This window comes from Sarcophilus harrisii, chromosome 1 (assembly GCF_902635505.1).
Source record: "Sarcophilus harrisii chromosome 1, mSarHar1.11, whole genome shotgun sequence".
Classification (NCBI taxonomy): Eukaryota; Metazoa; Chordata; class Mammalia; order Dasyuromorphia; family Dasyuridae; genus Sarcophilus; species Sarcophilus harrisii.
In genome coordinates, this window is record NC_045426.1 from 241,025,988 (window position 1) to 241,046,139 (window position 20,152).

The following is a 20,152-nucleotide window of genomic DNA, read 5'->3' on the forward strand; positions in this document are numbered from 1 at the left end:
AAGCTGCTAGTTTATCCACATTAGAAAGAATGTTTGTTCTTCCTTACCACTTATTTTAAGAAAAATTCCATTAATTTCTATGTTTCTTAATGTTGTTGTGTTTTTTTTTCATAGAAATGGATGTTATATTTTGGGGAAATTTTCCTGTATCCATTAATATGATGATATGATATTTGTTGTTTTTATTATTGACATGGATCATTATACTTATAATTTTCCTAATATAGAATCACCACTACATTACTGGTATAAATCCAGTGTCTTCATAATATATATGTTATAGATGGAATTAAGTAGGACTACCTTCTCACTATTTTCAAGTGATTTATATAGCATGCCCTAATACATGGTCAGTTCCGTGGTACATTCTGTGGAGAAAAAGTTATACTTTTTTCTATTTCCATTCAATTATCTCTTGAGATCTATCATATCTAACATATAAAAAATTCCAGTCATTCCCTTAATTTCTTCCTTTATTATGATTAGATTCATCTGGTTTTGAGAGTGGTAAATTGAAGACCCTTACTGCTGTATTTTTACTCTTTTTTTCTTCCTGCAATTCATTTAACTGTAAGAATTTAAATACTCCACTATTTGTCATATATAAGTATTTAGTATTGATGTTTCTGCATTGTTTATGTAATGTTTTAGTGAGATGAGGTTTCCTTGGTGATCTATTTTATTAATTTAATATTTTCCCCAGTTATATTCAAAACATTTTTTTAATATTTGTTTTAAATGTTTTGAGTTCTGGGGCAACTAGATGGCACAGTGGATAGAGTACCAGGCCTGAAGTCAGGAAGACCTGAGGTTAAATCTAAACAATTAACACTTCCTAGCTGTACGACCCTGGGCAAGTCACTTAACCCCAATTGCCTCAGGAGGGGAAACAAGTTCTAAATTATGTCTCTTACTCCACCACAATTAAGAAATTACATGTGAAGTTATGCAAACATTTCATATCCAAGTCAATCCCAATAAATTCTGGATAGAAAATACCATCTGCATACAGAAAAAGATCTATGAAGATTGAATGTAAATTAACACATGCTTTGTTCACTTCTTTTTTCTGTTTTTTCCCGCTCCTGTGATTTTTCCCTTTTGTATGATTTTTCTCTCTCAACATATTTCATAAAGTAATGTGTATTTAAAAAGTTATTATACATGTATAACTTAAAACATTTGCATAAAAGTTAAATTGTGAAAGAAAACATAATTTCCCACTTTCCAGTAAAATTTTGTTAAAATGAAAGAGAGAGAAGGAGAGAATGCTTCAATCTGTATTCAGACACAATTAGTTTCTTCTCTTGATATAGTTAGGATTTTTCTTCATAACTCCTTCAGAGTAGTCATGAGTGATGGTTCTCTATTGAGAGTAGTAAATTCATTTATAGCTGATCATCCCAGAACATTACTATTACTTTGTATTCAGTACATTTCATTTTGCTTGAGTTCATGAAGACTTTCCAGTTTTTGTTTTTTCTCTGAGAGCATTCTGCTTATTATTTACCATAGAAGAATAATATTCCTTAATGATTTGTTTTAATTGGGTCTCTTTTGTTTTGTTGGAAACCATGATTGCTATCCCTGCCTTTTTTTTTTCTGCTAAAGCATGAGAGATTCCAGATTCTTATTTTAACTTTGTGACTTTCTGTTTCAGATATGATTCTTGTAAACAGCATATTGTTGGATTATGGTTTCTAATCCATTCTACTTTTTTGCTTCCATTTTATGGTTGAGTTCATCCCATTTATATGTGCCCTTATGATTACTAATGGCTTATTTCACTCAATTATATATTTTTTCTGTTTATTGTCCCTCTCTTTTTCTTTCTCTTCTTTACTGCCTTCTTCCTCTCTGTCTCCTGTAAAGTCTATTTAACTTATGGCTCACTCCCTTAATCTGGACTCATTTTAATCACCTCACTTTCTCTTTCTCTTAATTTCTTTCCTTCCTGCTTTTTGTTGGGTAAGATCAATTTCTATCCCAACTGAGTGATTATATTTATTCTTCCTCCTTTGAAAAAAAATCCAAATAAGTGTGTTTCAAGCATTATCCTCTCTCCCATTTCCTGTCAAATTAGTCTTCCTTGAACACTTTTATTTGAAAAAATAATTTATCCCCCTTTCCTTTCTCCCTCTTCCAGTATATGCCCCTTCTATTTTTCTTTTAAGATCATCCCACATGATTTTTGTCTTCTTATGAATTCATGTATTATAAAAACTGCCCTGTTAATATAGTGGCTTCTTATGGTCTGTTTCTTTTTGTTTCTTTGTTTTTATTGTTTGCTCATTCTTTTTCAACCCATTTTCTTAACTTTAGATTTTATGTTACAATTGGGATCTGCTTACCTTGAAGGCAGGGGCATTATCCCAAGGTTTGTGTTCTTTGTTGTTTGTTTTTGTTTGTATTTTTCAGTTTGTTTTCCTTGTTGTTTTTACAACTCTGGTGATAGGGAGGTCTGCAATCTGGTTCTTTTGCTCTCTCATGACAACTTCTCTTCTCCCTGTAACTGTGACCTGGAACTGAGTAACAGATAATGAAGTTGTTCAGTGATGCCTTTCCTGCTCCTAGTTTTGGAGATGAGGAATCCCCTGGAGTATCTTTTCTAAATAGGTATGCAATCATCTTTAGGCAATGAGAGCTCCAGGTACAGCTGTTACTGTTACTGTTACCACCACTCCCCACTGCTTGTATCACTTCTGAGCTGTATTTGCAGCCAGAAGCTCCCTCTGTCCCCTCCCCTCCCACCTTCCCATGCAACAGACCTCTCTTTCTGACCTCCTAAGCTGTTCTGGGAAGGAAAAAATATCCAACTTTTGTTTGTTATGCTGCTTTCAAATTTGATTTAATGTGTTATTTTAAAGTTGTTTCAAGGGAACTATAGCTTAAGTTTGACCAGAATGATTCCTTTTCTCTTACCATCTTGGTTCAAACTCCTGATGATTTTTCTAAATTTCTTAATGAAAAGCAAAGCTAAAATCTCTTTATATAGTGTACATTTAAAGTCTTTACTTGAATGCAAATTAATTGTGGTTTAAAATCCCTACACATAAAAATATTTTCCCTCAAAACTTACAAATATGGAAGTGATTTTAGAAATGGAAATGTATTTATATGGATAATATTTGTCATGTGGTCTTCCAAGGCCAAATTCTACAAAACATTGTAAATATCATTGATTCAAATATGTTTTCAAAGCTTATGAGTGTAACAGTTACTTATCCAACATTATCCAGGTCAACTTTTTAAGTTACAATTTTTATTTCTACAATCATATGTAAGTTAAATTATAAAAGACTCATTAGAAATTTCTGATGAGGACATAGTCACTGCAGGAACTATGGTAATTTTCTTTAACTCTTTTTACTTTCAGGAAGCTGATTTTATAACTCTCAGTTCAGTGTTATTGGGTTTTTGCATGTCTATAGCCTATAAATACCCATTTTCTCCATAGTGATAATGGAAGGCAACTTCATCTTTCTAATTTCCTCCAGACCATAATCCACATCTGTTGTATTCTCCATTACCTTGTTTTATCAATTTCTTCTTCATAATCATATCCAAGTTTCCTGGTTAGATATTTCTAGGTTGTAAGATCTTTTTACTTTTTATGATATTAGAATCCAAGTTTTCCATTCCTCTATGGGATAGTTGCTAAATCTTGTAATTTAATTGAAGCTCCATAGTACTTTATTTTTGACTTCTTGCAATATTTTCCTCTTGATTAGAAGTACTCTGTTTTACGTACAATATTGCTAGGTGTTTTCATTTTGAGATTTATTTTAACAAATGAATGGTGTATTTTTTCAGTTTTTTACTTTGCCTTCTTATTCTAAAATATCTAGGAAGTTTTCCTTTATAATTATAGGTTCTTTCTTTGAGTGGCTTTCAAATAGACAAATGATTTTTAAATTAACTTTATTTGATTTTTCAAATTGCTTTTTGTATTAGATATTTCAACTTTTCTTCCATTTATTCATTTATTTGACTTTATTTATTGATGGGTAATGAATATATATGCTTCGATTTGGGGAATCCTAATTTTTAAGAAGTCATTTTCTTCAATAAATTTTTTTGACTTCTAACTTGTTAATTTTAAAAATGTTTTTCCTCCATAGCACTCATTTTTTTTCATTTTCCTCTACCACTTTTATTTAAACATTTTTTTACTGTTTTTAATCTCTGTTAGCAATTAATTTAACTCTTTCAGTTTTTTTTTGCATTTACATCCAAACTGAAGTTTTACTTGTTAATGTTTTCAAATCAGATGCTTCTTATATATTTATTTCTTTAGCTTCTTGCACCATAATAGCAATTTGTCATTATGTCACTGTAATATGTTAAATATTACCATAATAGTCCTAATTATGGTAGGATTATTTTCTAATTTGAACATTCTTCTAGTCTAGGGTTTGAATTTAAAGTTCATGTTAATATTGGTGTCTGTAACTTCAGTGGACAGAAAAAGGAATGGAAATCTGTTCTGAGATTCTACTCTTTTTAAAACCCAGTCTGGAAGCCTGCAGATTTTTAGTGCTTTTAAAATGATATGAACTGAAGATGTCTATTCACAGTTCTCCTGGTTTGAGCTCTGCAAGTCTGAATCTATTGATTTGTGTGTAGTTGAGTTTCAGGAGATTGTTGCTAGATTCAGTCACTCAGCCAAATGTCATATTTGGCAGGTTCAGAACAACTGAACTATTGGTTCCTTTTTGGTCTTGGTATTCTGCCTTAGTTTTTCCAGTACAGATTTATTTTCTGAACTGTTAGCACTGAGTTGCCATTATTCTCCTGGACTTGGAATCACAGAGATAAGTTTTGTTTTGTGCTCAGTACTCACCAAGGTCCCTGCTGAGTACAGCCCAAGATTCTTTACTGAAATTGTGACCTGAATCTGGGAAATGGATAAGAAAGTGACCAGGTGGTACCCATTCCTGGTCCCAGCAGCAGTTCATGATTCCTCTGGGATCTCTTTCTTTTGCAGTGCTTCCTTTGTGAACAGCTCCATTACAATGTCCACAAGTCTCTTATATTTTCCTAAGCTTTACTGACTTAGAAAAATGATTCACAGTGGTTTCATTTTGGCTTTTATGATGATATGTTCAGCTGTGCACATTTTTTAGATTGCTATAGAGTAAGTATATTGGGAAAGATAGGCAAAAGGCTAACTCTTATTCTGCTGTTTTGATTCCAGTATTCTGGTACTTTCTAAGGAGATCATTCCTGTGCATGTTTCTGTTTCTCAAAATCTTTTGTGTGTGTGTGTGTGTGTGTGTGTGTGTGTGTGTGTGTGCGCTTCTTTCTTGGGCTCAACATCCTCACTGAGAATGCTTTGCTTTATGTCTTTAACACATGGTTTGAAAAATATTCTTAAACTATATACATTTGAGGTTTCCAAGAGAGACTTATTCTAAACAGCTCTGGGCCATTTTCCAAATCATATACTCTATGGACTTTTTGAAATCATGTAGATTCTGTGCTAAGTTTAAGCTATTCAACTATTTAAAAAAATATGTTTCATTTCAAGTCCTTGAACACTATCCAAACTTTGAAAGCATGTAGGTTCTGTGCTAAGTTTAAGCTATTCAGCTATTTTTAAAGAAATATTTCATTTGGAACCCTTGAATACTATTCAAAATACTATCCTTATTCTGTTCTTCACACATTTTACCTCAATATCCATGAATTTCCATAATCAAATATTTGCACGAATTACAAAATAAGTTACCTTCTCCCATCCACACTGAAAGTTTCATGCTTCAAAAGCAAAATGTACTTATTTAGGCATTTTGCCACCCTCAAAATTTTTTGCAGCACTATCGAAAGCTTTGTAAACAATTTGTTCATATCATAACTGGATTAGTATCCACCACGCCCTCCTTCCTCCCCATATACTTTTCCATGGAGGCTTTCTATAAGCCTTGATGAATCACCCTGAAAAGGGCAGAGGAAATTTCTATTCATGCTTTCTTGGACTATATAACTTTTCAGGTCTCTTCCCATGGTCATATTGAGTGATTCATTCTGATAGTTCACTGTAATTTACAGGATTAAATGTAAAATACTTAATTTCACATTCAAAGTAATTCATAAACTATCTGCTTTTTCATCCCTATATCTTTCCAAACTTCTTACAACTTATACTTCACCATGTACTTTGCATGTAGTCTAATGACATTGTCATCTCCCAACTGCAGGTATATTCAGTGGCTGTCTTCCTTTCTTAGAATAGTTCATCTCTGGAGTTCCTTGGCTTTTTTCATGTCCCAGATAAAATTCTACCTTCTACAGTAATGCTGTCCTAATCCCTTTTATTCCTGGTGTCTTTCCTTTTAATTATTTACAATTTGTCTTAATGTAACTTGTTTATACATAATAATTTCTACGGTATCTTTTTCATTAGATTGTGAGTTCATTAAAATAATAGATTGTATTCTGCCTCTGTAAGACTTAGGTTCGTGCCTGACACATAATACAAGTTTAATACATGTTTACTGACAAACTGCCTGATTGATTTTATGATGTTTCTTGATTAAATGAGAGGAAATAATGAAGAAGGATATATTTGCAATGTAAAAGAGAAATATATAAAGCAATATCATACCAGAGGAAGTTTGAGTATAATCTGCATAAGACACACTGGGTTTAATTTTAGAAATCAAAGGAGATAATCTTTTTTTGGGAGACAGCTGATATTGTTAATATAGGTAGTAGTAGAAAACTTGAGCATGGTGGGGGGAAAGATTGACTGCTATAAATAATATGAGTGAAAAAATTAAAAGAAAAAATAATTTCTGAACAATATTTAGAGTTAAACTTTAGGTTAGATAATATGATTTGCAATACAATTAATTCTTATAACCATGCAATTTTACCAGTTTTTGGTGGCTTGAAAACAAGATCTTAAATTCCTGGTGGTATAGAGCCAAAGCTGAGGATTGGCAAGTTGGATAGTCAAAATAATAATTTATTGTAAGGTTCTAATGATAATGTATTATGAAAATATCATGAAAAAATGAAAGGAAGAGAATTTGTAGTCAATTCAATCTGATTAGAATTTATTACAAGCCTACCACATGCAAGACATTGTGCCAATAAGTATACAAAACAAAACAAAAACCCCTTCAACAAAAAGTAGAATTCTGTTTCCCTTGTGAAAGCATAAAGGGGGAGATATGGGAGTCATGAAACAGGTACCATTAGAGACACATAAGCAGAGGGTTTTTTGTTATTATTTTGTTTTAACCTTTTGAATAATTTTTAATAAGTATGTATTTGATTTAATCTTTTATGTAACTACTTTCTTATCCACTCCATTTATATTGAAGGATATTACATAAGTTATTTAAGCACTTATTTTATTCTATTGTGGACTGGAAGTTTTTTTTTTAGGGGAGGATAAAAGAATTTTTTTCACTTCTATCAAATTATGAGAAACCTTGCTTGCTGAACAAGTGACACTGAAAGTTTAAAGGATGATGATGTGCATCATTTCACTTGATATTTCCTATTTCTAAATTTATTTTTAACTCTTCCCTCTGGACTGGGACCTAGTCACTGAAATACCTATATTAAACTTGAACTTTTTGACTCTCTTTTCTTATATGCTATTTGAAAGCCAAATATATGTTAAAAGAATAGGTCCTGGGAGCACTGACATGGCAGAGACAACTATATTTTCCTTCTTTTTTTTTAAAAAAATAAATAAAAGTTATAATATTAAAGAGTCTAAATCTTTTTTGCCTCTCACATCTGTTTTAGCTCTCTTCTCTTTCAGGAATTTATTTAAGGTATTTTAATTCTTCATGCCATTGGGAAAACTTGCATAAACCTCCACAAGAGCCAAACACATTTAACCACATTTCTATCTACTCGGTGGCCTTTACACATATTTGCTTACATTTTGTGGTGCTAAAATGTGTGTTTTACTTAGCAGGGGAACTTTTTTCCCCTGCCCAAGGGCCATGTGGATATTTATAACATCATTCGTAGTTGACACAAAAATATCAGTTTATAGAATAAAAGGAATGGGGAGGTTACTGGACCTAACTTTCAGCTCATCATCACCTGAAGTTGCCTTAGCAAATGCTTTCATGAGCCTTATATGGCCTATAGGCCAGACATTCCCCACTTTTGACTTAAAGAATCACTTTTAACAGAGCAGGCTTTGGTTTTTGAGGAACTTAACAATAGTCTGTTTTTCTTTAATTTTTATTAAATATATTTCTTTCTAATTTCTAATATAATTATTTCATTATAAGATTTTTCTTTTCTTGGGATCCACATTTCCCAGCAGGAATGGTTAGACACTTGTTCTTGGAATCAGAAAATCCTGGGTTGAATTTCTGCATGTAAAACTAAATGTAAGATTTAGGACAAATCAGTTAAGCCTTTAATCTTCCAATGTTTGAGGCACTGACTATAAATAACAGAGCAATTACATACATTTATATAATCTGCAATGTAGTAAAAAACAAAATGATATACTAAAGGAGATATAAAGATTTTTAAAATAGGGTATCAGTCTCAAAGAATTCTCAATTTTCTAGGAACACAATATACAACTATGTAATACAACAAAATATCTACTATGAAGCATAAAAGTGTCAGGCAGAAAGTATTACATAATTTGGTTGAGAGATCATTTCTTATTAGGAAAGCCTCCCTAAAAGAGAAAATGTCAGGGTATTTCTTGAAGAATGAATAGGTTTTCAAAGGTGGGAGGTAAAAGAAGGACTTTCTAAACACAAAGGAAAAGGTAAATTAACAGATAGGAGCATGTGGCAGTTTCTAAGGATCAGTGCAATTGGTACTAAAAAAATCAAGATTAGATTAGTAGTTTTAGTAGAGCATTACATATGTAGATTGTAGTATGAAATTAAGGTAGAAATAGAGGCAGGAGGAGAAACTCAAATATTAAGAGCTGAGAAGTTTGGATTTATTCCCCCCAAAATGAATGATCAGATCTATGCCTAATAATAGCTAGCATTTACATAGCACTTTAAGGTTTGCCAAATGATTTATAAATATATTCTCATTTTACCATTTCAACAAATCTGGGACTTACTTGCTTTGTTATCTTGATTTTACAACTGAAGAAATAGTTTAAGTGACTAGTTCAGAGTCTCCTAATTATCTGAGGTGAGATTTGAACTGACACCTTCCAACTTAAAAATTCACCTGCCTATTCACTGAGCAGCCTAGGAGCAATATGAAGAATAGATTGAAGAAAGGAAAGACAAGAACCTGCTATAATAAATCAGGAAGGCACTATCATAGATTTGTGCAGAGGGAACAGAGAGGAAGGAGTAGAGATGGGAAATATTGTAGGCATATAATTGATAGAACTGGGTAAACTAGGTGTAGGCAGTGAAGAGAAAGGAAATATCAAATATTGTAGCATCGAAGTTCCCCACATGGGTGGTTTGGCAAATAGTAGTAGTGCCAATGGCAGAAATAAAGAAATTGTTTTCTGAAAATTTAAGTTCTAGTGTTGAGCATTTAGTGCTATTAAGACATCCAATATGATGATGTAGATCTAGAGCTCAAGAGAAGTTAGGGCTAGTTCTAAATTTCATAAACAGCCCCAGTGGAGTTATAGATGAAGTCATGGAAATGAATAAGGAAGGTCAGAGAAAAGAGCCTTGAGCATATAATTTTTGGGATTACCTACTTTAAAGAATCAAGAAAAGGAAGAGGAGCAAGATGTAAGAGATAATAGGACAATATAATTTCTGAGAAATCAGGGTAGAAAAGAATGCAGAGAAGATGAATAGGGTCAAAATTCTTAATTTCTATAATCAACAATGTTAAAAACACAAAAAAGACCTTTGAATTTGAAATCTGACAGTTTTTGATGGGGATAATTTTCTCTTTCTTCTTTCTTTTTTTCCCCAAGCTTTTCAGAAATCTTTCAATGATGTCTTATTCCAATATAAAAATATCCTTAAAAATATATCGAGAGTTCCATTTGACATTTTTACTCCCTTCAGAGAATATATTCTCTTATAAGTTGAAGGGAACCAAGTTTCTAGAGGCCTATGTCATCAAAGTACAAGTTTTGAGCAGATTCTTTCAAAAGAGAAGGAGTCATGGGCCTAGTTTTTTTGTTTTGTTTTATTTTATTTTTTCCTGAGGAATAGCTGATTTAACTGCCCAGAAAATCATCACCAAAAGACTGGTACAAACTTTTTTCCCCTGTACCCTGGATGCAAGGGTAATTATCCAGGTAATCTTTGTATAACTTCACTAGAAGTAGATTTAAAAAAAAGGTGTTAGGTATTTTTTCTTAAATATCTGCATTGGCTGTCTGTGCTGACCTAATTCAGGAGATAATTGCTCAACTTTCCATTTCATTACATTTGGATAGACACAGCTGCAGTTCATCTTGGAAATGAGTCCCTTGAGAGGTGCCCTACCTTCTTGGATTTTCAGTTAAACCTCTTGCTGTATATACTTGAGTGCTTTATCTTTCCCTATGTGGAAAATAAGGGGAAAAAACTGAACCCTTCTCTATTCTTGATCCACTCTATTATGATTCCTCTTGTTATTAATCATGCCAAACATATTTCTCCTAAGTTAAGTTATTTTGAATGTGCAAAATTTTACACTTGACTTGAAATTATGTTCTTGTTTCAACATTTTCTCTTGATTCTTCTTTCTTTTTCTGCATCATTCTAACTTGGTCCTTATTCCAATGTCAATTTTTTTTTCCTCAAATGGTAACTACAATTCCTTAGCATTAAAATACTCCCTTCTCATGTTAAATAGGCCAATAAAAGGAATAGAAACATAACATGTATGAGGAAAATTGACACAAACCACTTGTGAAGAATCATAATTTCTAAAAAAAATGATGAGGAAAAATACAAAAAATGATGAAAAAAATTGATACTTGAAGATAAGGCAGGTTGATATCATAATAGATAAAGCGTAGGACATGGAATCAAGGGAAATTTAATGATTCCTCAGTCATTTATTAGATGTTTGATTTTGGACAAGTCATTTAAAATCCTTTCCTCAGTTTCTCCATCTGTAAATTTAGGAGTTTGGATTTGAGGGTCTTTATAGTCCAATGGGGCAATAATACTTACAAAGGTACTAAGAAGAAACAAATGCAACAAATCCATGACAAATACACAATAGATGCCAGAAACTAGTTTGTGAGTCCTTAAGTTTGCAACTGAAAAAAAAAGTATGTATGTATGTATATATATATATATATATATATATATATACACACATATATATAAATGGGAATCATGGAAAAATTAAATGACTATTGTGTTTATACCTGATAGGTAGATTTCTCTGGTTTATCACATAAGATAAAGATACCAATCTCTAATTTAAGACATTAAGAATTATTAAAAAGCCAGAGAAAAAGTTTCTAAGAAAATAGCAGAAGAGAAACACAAGAGCCTGAAAGTCAACAGAGGACAGATGATAAAGCTACCAGCTAAGATAGCTAAATATTCAGTTATCTTGTTGGGAACTTCCTGTTTGGAATAGAAGCAGTGTTTATTTACTGATGAGAGAGTTTGGAAAAGCTGCTTAAAGCTCAAAGTAAAAAACTGACTCCTACTGCTATGTGTAGAGTTATCAGGGCTGATTTCTTTCCAATATCATCTATAGACTGAGGGAGGGACAGCTTTTCTAGGGTGCATCATATTTTCTATTGCACCCTCTAGATTGAGAGGGCAAAGCATAAATATTGCTACTTATTGGCCAATAGCAATTTTTTAGCTTAAGTGAACTGTTCATCCGTGATAGACTTTTTCACCCTCCTTAATCTTAGAAAAGTGTCTATGAAGAAAAAGAGTATATTACTCCTTCATTACCCTGGAAAAAAGAGTGGATTGATTTAGTACGAGACCTCTGAATATCACAAGGAAGCCAGAGAAGAAAAGTCATATTTTTGTGGTACAGATTATTCCTAAAGGGCTATGGTCCAAAATGGCAAGTTGTCCTAGACACATAGTAGTTCTGTTTTTCTCCCTACTGATGTGTCTCCCCTATCAAATTCCCATATGTGTATGTCCACTTTACCCACATATGTGGTTTGATTTTTTCCCTTTGTCTTCTGCTGAGTAAATGTAGAACTTCATAAACTATTTTTTTTCCTTTGGTGAGTAAATGTAATTAATCTAAATTAATTTTTTTTAAACAAGCATTTTATGTTTATAAGTTAGTGATGCCAAACTGGGATTGTGGTATGTGACTGTAGTTCTAGGAACTGAGAGACTAAGGCTGATACATTTTGAGCTTGAAAGTGCTGAGTTTGTGGTTTAAGCTATGAATATCTGATGTCTTAAATGTGGTATTAATATAGTTACCTCAAGGACCAAGGGGACAGTAGATTGTCTGACAAAGGGTAAACCATCCCAGATTGAAAATGGAACATATCAAAGCTGATATGATTGGGACAGGATCTATGAGCAGACTCTATACTTCCAACCTTGACAAGATAGGAAGATGAACATTTAAAAAAACTGAAAAAGTTAATTATTTAATGTTGACTTATTTCAGATAAATAAGAAACATGTTGGTAAGATCTTAAGATCTATAGTTGCAAGTAATAGGACTGCATTTTATCTATATTATTAGAGTTATTCCCTGAATAGGAGAGGTTGAGTAATAGCAAAAATCTATACTTAAATTGAGAATTAATAATTATATACTGAACAATAAGTAGGTAAAATGCATCACATAAGTGATTAATAATAAAATGAAAGAGAAAACGATGATACAACTTAAAATTTGAGGGATATAACAAAAGCAGGCTACAGAAGACAATTATATCTTTCAAAGCAGATTTCAATAAAATAGAAACAAAAATACTTAAATGGCGAAATGAAATAAAAAATGAAAATGAAAAATGAAAAAAAGGATTCCTACTGTTACCAATAATATACAAAATTGTGTTGGAAATCCTGGGAATATCAATAAAGTAAGAAAAAATAGAAGCTATAAGAATAGAGAGTGAGGTAACACAACTATCTTTTTTTTTTTTTTTTGCAAACAAAATTATATACTTGGAAAATCCCAAATATTCAACTAAAAAGCTAGTTGAAACAATTGATGATGTGCTCTAATTAAAACAATAATAGGGATAAAGATTCCATAGATGACAAAATCTGTATACCAAATTTTTTAATATTCGACACACATAAGTGAATTAGATGCATATCAGTTGGGGAATTATATAGTAAGTTTGATTTCTGACATATTTCTATATTTTCCCCTAAGCTACTTTTTAAAATTCTTCTGAAGCTTATTGCTTTTCCCCCATAAACTCTGGAGTGATGAGAGAATTCTATTGTTTCATAGGTAATTATAATTCATTTTCTTGCATAGTTACAAGTTAGTTCATTCTTTCTTCTCTCTATAATCTTCTTTATATATTTATGAGCATTTTTTATTAAAATTTTTATTTTCAAAACATATGGATGGATAATTTTGCAACATTAATCCTTGCAAAACCTTGTGTTCCATTTGTCCCCTTTTCCCTCTACCCTTTCCCTGTAGATGGCAAGTAACCCAATATATGTTAAACATGGTAAAAGTATAAGTTAACTCCAATATATTCCTACATATTTCTACAGTTATCTTGTTGCACAAGAAAAATCAAATCAAGAAGAATAAAAATAGAAAGAAAATAAAATGCAAGCAAACAACAAAATGTGATCCACATTCAAGTTTCCACAGTCCTCTCTCTAAGTGTAGATGGCTCTCTTCATCCCAAGAAAATTGAAACTAGCCTGAATCATATATGAGTATTTTTAAATCCAGTGTTCACCATGAAATTTTGGCCCCTTGGAAGGAAAGAGACTTCAGAAACTTTAAAAAACAGGATGGTGGAAAATAGTTAGTAATTTTAACTGTGAATGTTAATGGAATGAACTCTCCCATAAAATGGAAGCAGAGAGCAAACTGGATTTAAATCCAGAATTCTATAATATGTTATTTGTAAGAAACATATTTGAAGCAGAGAGATACATAAAAAATAAAGACAAAAGCTTGGAACAGAATTTATTATATTTTAGCTAAGTTTAAAATCAGATCAAACAAAAGTAAAATTGATCTTATTGAAAGAGATAAGGAAGAAAACTAAGTCTTGCTAAGGGTATCATATATAATGAAGCAACATCAATACTAAAATATATACACCAAATGGTATAACATCCAAATTCCTAGAAGAGAATTTAAGTGAATTGCAAGAAGAAATAGACAGCAAAACTATACGAATGGGGGATCTCAACATCTTTCTCTCATAATTATTTAAATCTAACCATTAAATAAACAAGAAAAAACAAGAATCTTAGAAAACTTAGATATGAGAGATCTCTAGAAAAAAGTGAATAGGGACACAAAGGAATACAACTATTTTCTCAGCAGTACATGGTACTTACACAAAACGTGACCGAAGTGTTAGGGAATAAAAGCCTCACAAGCAAATGCAATAAGACAGAAATAGTAAATGCATCCTTTTCAGATCATGATGTATGAAAAATTACATGTAATAAAGGGCCATGGAAATAGGCCAAAAATTAACTGAAAATTAAATAATCTAGTCCTAAAGAAAATAATAACTATAGAAACAATAATTTCACCTAAGAGAATGACAATAATGACACAATACACCAAAATTTATGAGATTTAGCCAAAACAATTCTTAGGGGAAATTTTACATTTCTAGATGCTTACATGAGTAAAATAAAGAGAAGATCAGTGATTTGGGCATGCAGCTAAAAATCTAGAAATAAAACAAATTAAAACTCCCCAATTAAATAGCAAATTATAACTTCTGAAAATAAAAGGGGAGATTGATAGAAATAAGGATATTATTAAAGTAATAAACAAAACTAAGAATTGGTTTTATAAAAAAAAACTGATAAACCTTTAATTAACTTGACTAGAAAAAGAAAACCAAATTATCAGCATCAAAAATGAAAAGGGTAAATTCACCATCAATTAAAAGGAAATTAAAGCAATAATTAAGAGCTATTTTGTCCATCTGTATGTCAATAAATTTGATAATCTAAGGGAAATGAACAAATACTTACAAAAAATATAGATTTCCTGGATTAACAGAGGAAATGAATTAATTACATGAATAGTTTCATTTTAGAAAAATAAATTGAACAAACTATTAATCAACTCCTTAAGAAAAAAATCTCCAGGACCAGATGGATTTACAAGTGAATTCTATAAAACATTTAAAGAACATTTAATTCCAACATAAAAAAGGGAAGGAGTCCTACCAAATTCCTTTTATGACAGATACGGTGCTAATACCTGAACTAGGAAGGGCTAATACAGAGAACGAAAATTATAGATCAAATTTCCTTAGTGAATTCCTATGCAAAAATCTTGAATAAAATAATAGCAAAGAAACTACAGGAACTTATCACCAAGATAATGCACTATGACCAAGTGGGATTTATACTAGGAATGCAAGGCTGGTTCAACACTGAGGTACCACTACACATCTCTCAGATTGGCTAACATGACAGAAAAAACAAGTGCATTAATAATACATTGTTGGTGTAGTTGTGAAATGATCCAACCATTCTGCAGAGCAACTTGGAAAGGACTATCAAACTGTGCATATCCTTTTATCCAGCTGTGTCTCTTTGGGTCTGTATCTGAAATAGATGAGAAAAAAGGAAAAGAACCCATAAGTACAAAAATATTTGTAGCATCCTTTTTTGTAGTGCAAGAAACTAAAAATTGAGTGCATGCCTATAAGATGGGGAATAGCTGAATAAGTTGTGGTATATGATTGTAATGGAATATTATTTTTCCATAAGAAGTGATCAGCAGGATGATTTCAGAAAGGTCCAGAGAGACTTATATGAACTGATACTAAGTGAAATTAATAGAACCAAGAGAACATTGTACACAGCAACAACAAAATTATGTGATAATTGTGATGGACTTGGCATTTTGCAATAATGAGGTGATTATGGTCTATTCTAATACATTGTGATGGAGAGAGCTGTCTGCATCTAGAGAAAGGACTATGGGAGACTTAATGTGAATCACAACATAGTATTTTCAGCTTTTTTGTTGTTAGTGTTTGCTTGCCCTTTTCTCTCTCTCTCATTTTTCCCATTTAATCTAATTTTTCTTGTGCAGCATGATAAATGTGGATATACGTTTAGAAGAATTTCACATGTTTAATTTAAATTGGATTATTTGCTGTCTAGGAGAGGGTAAGGGAGGGAGAAAATTTTGGAGCATAAGGTTTTGCAAGAATAAACCTTGAAAACTATCTTTGCATGTATTTTAAAGAAATTGCCCCTTAAGTCTTTCTCTTTTATTCTTAATTGATCAATGATACTTTTCATCCTCATCCCTTGACTCATCTTTTTCTTTTGCTGCATGGACTTCTAGGGGTAGAAATGTTGGATGATCTTTATCTCATCATTTGAGGAAAATAGAGGCTAATATAGTTTCTGACCTTGTCTCCCATAAACTCTGTGGAAGAAACTTTTACCATAATCATTTTTTTCACATATCTTTACCCTATGATTTGAACACAACCCATTTTTCACTTCTTCTAGTTGTTCTCTCTTGACTTTATATGAATTGGAAAATTTTGTTTTTATAATTTTTGAAAATAAAAAGGGTTCTGAATGATTAACTATCCGGTAAAACCTTGGACCCTGACTTACAAATCTAAGCTTCCTTAGAGTCATGACATCTGGCTTGCCTAGATGGCTGGCAAAGAGGCTTTTCTTTGAGGGTGTTCTAAGGAATTATCCATTGTTATTACATTGTTATTCCTAACATGTTTGCTTTTGTGCTATTTCTATCTTCTTATCTTGTGGATTACACTTATTGTTCTATGTGTAGCAAAGACAAATCACTATGCCAGAAAAAAGTCTGGCCTTAAAAATGCCCAATTGAGATACTCTTTTCCAATACCAAGGAAGAAAGAGCTCTGAGGAGCAATGTCATTGCTGTTTTCAATGGAAACAATGATCCTAAATGAGCAATATTTATTGCAATTCCAAGACATCAGGGAACCTTACTGAGTAAAGAAAAAAGGATATGGGAGGAATTCATCCATAAAATTGAAATTCATTAAAGAATGGATTAAAAGGCAGAACCTAATCAAAAAACATATTTGATATAGAAACACAAATAGAGTAAAAAATAAGGAATTAGAGCCGTACCTATTATGTTTCAGCTAAATTATAAAATCAAACCAAAACAAAACATAGCATATAATCATAATCTGAGACAAAGCAAAAGCAAAAACAGATATAATTAAAAGGGATAAGCAAGAAAACTATTATCAATAATGAATATTAACCCTAAAATATATGTATATGTGTGTCTGTACTTGCATATATATGAAACATATATGCATCAAATGGATTAGCATCCAAATTCTTAAATGAAAAGTTAAATGAATTACCCCTTTTCCCCAAGACACTGAGATAATTGGTACACAGAGTCCCATAGAAGAAGTAGTAAAAACAATATTTGTGAGGTACCTCAGCTCTTTCTAAAAGGCTAGATAAATTTAATCATAAAATAAATAAGTCAAAAACACTAGTAAAGTCTTAGAAAAAGTTAAATATAGTAAACCCCTGGAGTAAATTGAATGGAAATTGAAAGCAGTAAATATATATGTGTGTGTGTGTGTGTGTGTGTGTGTAAACACACACACACATATATATATGACATATATATATACTTGCACCTATATATGGAATTTTACAAAAATTCTGCATGTAATAAAAGATAGAAACCATATAACCAAAAGTAAAAAGGCAAAAATATTAAACTTCATCTTTTCAGATCAAAATGCAATAAAAATTACATTTAATTAAGGGACATGAAAGCATAGATGAAGAGATAACTGGAACCTAAATAATATAATCCTAAAGAATGAGCTGGCAGGGCAAGGCAGCAGCGAATACAAACCACAACCCAAATGTTGAAATATTCAGCTGGGTGTTTTCCAGGATGTTTAAATTGACTGCCAGTGGAGGAGAAGGAAGGGAGCAGGGAAAGAAAAGATCATTTAGAGAAAACTTTTCATCTTTTCCCTCCCATCTGATGAGGTTGGTCAATGATCAAATAAGCTATGTCTTATGCTCTAGGAATTAATGATGAGCCAGCCCAATTGGCTTAATGCATCTCTTCTAATATCTAGAAGATTATGCAAAGTGCCAAAGAAATACAAAGATTGTTGAACCACTTGGAAAACCTCAAGTTACCTGAATTGAGGCAACAACTATAGTGTTCTCTTGTTTGAGTTTTCTTGGGGTCTCTGGGAGCAGTTTTCCTTTCAATCCAATAATCACAACAAGAACAGCCAGGGGTTAAAGTCCAAATCCTTTATTGTCTCTTTCAAAGTCTTGTCTCCTTTCCTGAGGCCTGATTAGCTTTCTTAGAGGCCTACCTCTCTCTTTGGTTCTGAGAGCTGGAGCTCCTGCGGGTCTTCTCTGCCCTTTGAATCTCTCCTAATGAATCCTGGCTGAGGCTTCTAGTTTATATGCTCTACACTGAGTATAAACCAATCATTATATCACTAGGAAACCATTATTTGTTGTAGGATTAAATCAATCACACTGGACCCTGCTAAATTAGATAACCATTGTCTCCTCAATTCCACTTAGTATCTTGTTTCAAGTTCTGGCCCATAACAAACAATTGCAATGGAAGTAACAACATACAAACAAAAAAAACAAACAAAAAAACCCCCCCAAAAAAACAGATCAGTACATAAAAGATTTTGGACCTTTGCCCACCACTCCAAGTAAGTAGTATCAAAGGAAAATATAGAAATATAAGCTCATTGCTGAATTCACAGCTTCACTAACAAACTGCAAGAAGGTCCAAAGACAAGTTGCTGAAAGAGTTTGTTGCCAAAGTAAGAGCAAGTTCCAGGTCTCTAGTTGTTTTCCTGAGGTGGTCCTAAAGAGAATGATCTTATATCATGGCCAAGTGAAACCCAATCTCAAGCATGGCTGCAGGATGAAGACACTGCAGAAGGTGAATTACATCTTATTCTAGAGAGAGAATCTTCCATTAGGCAACTTGAAGCTGATAGAACAATTATAAATGAAATATTTAAGGAGTTAGCTGTGAAGATTCATCAACAAAGAGATGTGATAGATAGCATAAAAGCCAATATAGATGACATCAAAGTACATATCCAGCAGGCAAACAAGCAGCTATCTAGGACTGCAAATTATCAGTGCAAGTCCTAAAACTGTGTACATTATTCTTTTGATTGTTGTTATTAGATTGATGACTGTTGGGCTTATCATTGGGAGATCCTTCAAAAAAAGTTATTAGGGAGACAGTGTTTCCCTTTAACATCTAAATTATATAGGAAAATTCTTCTAAATAATAGTTTTTATCATTGTATAGTTGTTAAATATATGATGATTTCCATACTTTGTCATTTTTATTTGATGGGAATTATTTGGTTTCAATATATTTTCTAATATTCAAATGGTTTCTACATTTTTATGCTTTTGTCATATTCTTCAATTTAACTGTTACTGAATTTTCATCTGTATTCAAATTTATCATCAGCCCATTATTTAAGTTGTTGACTGTTAATCAGTTTTTGCCATTCAAAACTTTTCTATCATATGTACATCTCTATTGTTGTGCATACTTGTACCTAACTTTCTGTTGGCACAAAGAAAATATCTGATTTTTATTTCAATTTAGACTAGTAGAGGAAATATTGTAAAAACAACTTGAAATATTGATTATCTATACTGCTTATTTCAAAACATAAGGTACCAAAAGAATCTTTCTTTCATGATTCATTCTTTTGATACCTGTATCAACTCAGAAAAACAGTATATGGATATATTCTTAATTTGTATAATACTTCTGATATGTATTTATTAAATATTTTTAGTGTGTGCTTGCTAAATACCTCCATAGTGAAGGAAGATTGTGATAACATAGGCTGTATCTAGCCCTTAATCCTGTTTGGAGAAGTACAATCTGTAAATGTTTAACGTGCATTTGGAGGGAAAAATATGAAAATGCTACCACTAATAATTTTTGAATTCAAGACTCACTGTGTGGCTGACTATACTAAAAACAGCAATCCAGGTTTTTCAGTGGGTTTTGATTTACCTTCCCTCCTATCTGGGTGGGGAGT

At 32.0% G+C, this 20,152-nt stretch overlaps 1 pseudogene; it reads left to right on the forward strand.

The window, feature by feature from the left end:
• The first annotated feature begins 18,091 nt into the window (after positions 1-18,091).
• On the forward strand, positions 18,092-19,323 carry LOC100923938 (annotated as a pseudogene).
• The last annotated feature ends 829 nt before the right edge of the window (positions 19,324-20,152 follow it).